At 42.9% G+C, this 4,570-nt stretch overlaps 1 pseudogene; it reads right to left on the bottom strand.

The window, feature by feature from the left end:
* Window positions 1–1,823: 1,823 nt before the first annotated feature.
* On the bottom strand, window positions 1,824–3,159 carry LOC101047883 (NAD kinase pseudogene; annotated as a pseudogene).
* Between the last annotated feature and the right edge of the window lie 1,411 nt (window positions 3,160–4,570).

The following is a 4,570-nucleotide window of genomic DNA, read 5'->3' as shown; positions in this document are numbered from 1 at the left end:
TTTTAAATGTATGAAATTTATTTCTGCTTTAATTTTTTTCTTCTTCTTTCTCTTCTTTTTTTCTTTTTTGAGATGGAGTTTCTCTTTTGTCACTCAGGCTGGAGTGCAGTGGTGGGATCTTGGCTCACCGCAACCTTTGCCTCCTGGGTTCAAGTGGTGCTTCTACCTCAGTCTCTGGAGTAGCTAAAATTACAGGTGCCTGCCACCACACCTGGCTAATTTTTGTATTTTTAGTAGAGACAGGGTTTCCCCATGTTGGCCAGGCTGGTCTCAAACTCCTGACCTCAGGTGATCCTCCCACCTCGGCCTCCCAAAGTGCTCGAATTACAGGCCTGAACCACCGAATCCAGTCTATTATTTTCTTTATTACGCAAACATTGGGATTACTTAGTTGTTCTTTTTTAAGTATTTTGTGGATTAAAGTTATGTTTTTTATTTAACATTTTGTCCTTTTTCTTAATATAGAAATATATTAATATATTTATTTCTTTAATATAGAAATAGAGCACTACAGACTTTTGTTTTAGAACTGTTTTGTGGGGGTTCTTTGTACCCCAGAAGTTATTGTATGCAAGTGTTTCTATTTTCTTTATTCTCAATATACTTTCTGATTTCCCTTTGCTTTTTCTCTTCGACCTACTGGATGTCCAGGAACATTGTTTACTGTCCACATATTTGTGAGTTTCAATTTTTTCTTTGGCTATTGATTTCTAGTTTTATTAAATTATAATTTTAAAAGTTGAAACAGTGGGGTGCAGTGGCTCAGCCTGTAATCCCAGAACTTTGGGAGGCCGAGATGGGTGGATCACCTGAGGTCACAAGTTTTAGACCAGCCTCACCAACATGGTGAAACCTCATCTTTACTAAAAACAAAATTAGCCAGGCATGGTGGTGCATGCCTGAAATCTCAGCTACTTGGGAGGCTAAGGCAGGAGAATCACTTGAACCTGGGAGATGGAAGTTGAAGTGAGCTGAGATCTCACCATCACATTCCAGCCTGGGTGTCAGAGCGAGACTCTGTCTCAAAACAAAACCAAAAAAAAAAAAAGTTGATGTAATTTTAATCTTTTTAAATTTGAAAAGACTTTGGTTTTCTTGGCCCAACATATGATCTATTATGGATAATAAGTTCCATTTGTGCTTAATAAGAATGTGCATTCTCCTACTGTTACATGAAATATTCTACATATGTCCAGTAGGTGCAATTGTTCTATAGTGCTATGCAAACACACTTTTTCTTTCTAGCTCTCTGTCTGAATAATCTTTCATTTTAAGTAGTGTATTACAAAGTTCTCTATTATTGTCATATTTGTTTTTTTCTGAAGTTCTGTTTAAATATGTTTATATATTTATTTGCTCTAATGTTAGGTGCATATATATATATATATATATATATATATATATAATTTTTTTTTGAGTGGGACATTTATTGTCAACATGGAAGGACAGGTCGAGTCACTCTGACCCCTCTGAATTTCAGTTGACTGATCTGGCATGGAATTCCAGCAGCTGGAGGCCATGCACTGGGGACCGATGGGGGTGAGGGGGGAAAGGCGGTAGGGAGTCAGTGGGACAAAAGAGCTCCCAGCCCATTTCTCACTTTGTTTCTTTAGAAATGCAAAAAAAGTCAGATTTAAAATGTTAAAAAACAGCTGATCTGAACACAAGGCAGACCCAGCTTCTAACCCAGCTACAGAAAGGAAGTGGTTGTGCCATTTAGACAGAGGTATTCACAGACACACACAGATTGGTCTGTGCCTTGAGGGTGCATGGAGAGCAGAAAAACAGACAGCAGAAGGATTCGGGCCTGGACGAGCCTCGATCTAGCCCTCCTCCTCCTCCTCTTCCTCCTCAAAGTGGGCTTGCTTCTTCCTGACGTTCCAGTGCAGGCACTGGGTGAGGCTCTCAAACCAGTCGCTCATGGGGTCCCGCACAGAGATGGAGGGGAGCAGGTAGCATGAGTTAGTGATGCTGATGCTGTCTCTGTGGCGGATCCCTTGCCTCTTCCATCAGTCAAAGGACACTTATGCCGTGTTCCTTGCTTCAGCTGACAGCATGATCTTCAGCTCGACCCCTGCAGGGACCACGATGGGCCAGAAGGACAGCGAGTGGGGGCAAATGGCGTGATCATGATGGCCGGCACGTTGGGGTGGATCATGGAGGCCCTGGCCGTGGCCACATATGCCATGCTGCCCATCGGGGTGGACACAATCACTCCATCGCCCTGCACCATGGTGATGAGGTATCCGTCCAGGTAGACGTCCATATTAGACAGCAGGAGGGGCCTCTGTTGATCACCACCTCCTTTAGGACCTGGTACTGCATGGCCTGTTTCTCAACATCCATGTCCAGACCCACAGGCTGTGAGCCGTTGTCACTCAGCCCATTGTGCATGGCTGTCTTCTTTTCCCGGAGCTCCTTCACCACTCTGACCTTCAGCCAGCTCTGGAGGACAACAGCTGCGTTCCCCTCTATCACCTGAGTAACTTGAGACTTAAAGTTCTCAAAGCTGAACGGGGTCAGGAAGCCCAGGGAGCTCAGGTGGAAGGCCATGACCAGAGGTACACTGCCCTGGAAGAGTGAAGAAGCATACAGCAGGGATCCGTCTCCCCCCAGACAGATGATGAAATCTATTCGATTGGAAATGTCATCATAATCTTCTCGGAAGGTGCAGAACAACTTCTTCACTGCCTTAAAGCTTTCATCACTGGCAATGGCAGGATCTTCTAGTACTTTATTTTCCACATACACGATCATGTAATTCTCCTCCATGAGGTATGTGCAGAGCTCCTTGAATGGCTTCAGCAGGCTGGCATCTTTCATCTTCTTGATGCCAAGGACACTTTTTGGAGCCTTGTTCCACGTCAGCCGCTGGCTTGCCGGGTCCTGAATGTGCACGATGGTCTGGGGGTTCTGCAGCATGCAGGCCTTTGGTCCAGAAGTGGTCACCGGGCATGGCCCATGGAGAGAGCGCGTTCTCCTGAACTCCCTGGAGCGCCCCAGGGCGGGCTAGGCGGATAGGCTCCGAGACTTGGCGCAGCCCCGGATGCGGTGGCTATAACTCCAGGTCTTGTAGCCGTGGCAGGCCGAGCAGCCGTACGCAGCCTCACCGGGACTCAACTCCTTATTCACAGTCATGTTTTCCTGTTCCATTTCCATAGTCAGGAAATGAGAACTTTGGCCAGAAAAACACCGATGCTGTTCGCTGCCACAGGAGCCTGTGCGGGCGTCTACATGCAGAACCCAGCCCGCAGGCCCCACCACCACCAGCTGTCACTACCTGACCCTCGGTGCCCTGCCCGCTCCCTGCCCCATGGCCGCCCGGACAGCAATCCGCCCTGGCCGCCCAGTGCGCATGCCTGGTGCATGTATTTTTAAATTATGTCCTTTTGACAAATCATCCTCTTATTATTACAGAGTGATCTTGTCTCTCGGGACAGATATTTTTTTCTAGAAGTCTATTTTTTCTGATATAAATATAGACACTCTTACAGTCTTTCAATTATTATTGGTATGGGTTTTTAAAATTTTTTAACCATTAACCTATGTGTGCCCTTAAATCTGAAATAAATCACTTGTGTGAGGCATATTTAATTAAAAAATCTATTTAGACATTTTGTGAATCTTTTATTTCAGTTTCTGCTTTAATAACAGAATATCCTAGAGTTGGTTTTTTATAATGAATAAAAGTGTACTTAGCTCACAATTTTAGATTGTAGAAGTCCAAGAGCATGTTATTGACATCTGATTAGAATCACAGTTCCACATCACAAAATGACCAAAGGCACGAATATGAAGATGACAAAAGGCATAAACCAGAGAGTTGCTTTTTTTTTTTTTTTTAATTTTAGTAGAGAGGGTGTTTCACCATGTTGACCAGTCTGGTTTTGAACTTCTGACCTCAAAAGATTCACTCACCTTTGCCTCTGAAAGTGAAGGCATGAGCCACTGTGCCCAGCTGGTATGTCTTTAGAGTAATATATTTGTATATGTAACTCTATGTAAATCAAAACTTAAAGTCTGTTTTTGTCAGCAGAGAGGCCACATGTACAAAAATTATATAAAATAAATGTTTAAAAATGTTTAATCAAGACTCAGAAATATATGGACATTAATTAAACCCATATAACTTTTATGACCATAAAAATGACCTGGCAGCTTATAATAATTCACTTTCATATATTGAAATAACTAAAAGTATACAATGGGATTCTCTGTAATATAAAAGTACATGCCCAAGATGATGAATACCTCATTTACTCAGCTGTGATAATTAAATATTTTGTACCTGTTAAAATATCTCATATATGCCACAAGTGTGTAGGCACACTACCCACAAAAATTAAAAAAAATTAAGGGATAAAAGAATACAATTGGATGTATGGGAACAAAATTCTTCAACTTACTTGCAATTTAAAAACACTGGCAGGCCAGGTCTGGTGGCTCACTCCTGTAATCCCAGCACTTTGGGACTCTGAGGTGGGTGGATCACCTGAAGTCAGGAGTTTGAGATCAGCCTGGACAATGTAGTGAAACCCCATTTCTACTAAAAATACAAAAATTAGCTCCG

This window comes from Saimiri boliviensis, chromosome 3, assembly GCF_048565385.1.
Source record: "Saimiri boliviensis isolate mSaiBol1 chromosome 3, mSaiBol1.pri, whole genome shotgun sequence".
NCBI classification, from domain to species: domain Eukaryota; kingdom Metazoa; phylum Chordata; class Mammalia; order Primates; family Cebidae; genus Saimiri; species Saimiri boliviensis.
The sequence above is the reverse complement of the archived record's forward strand: the minus strand, read 5'-3'. Positions and strand labels throughout refer to the sequence as shown.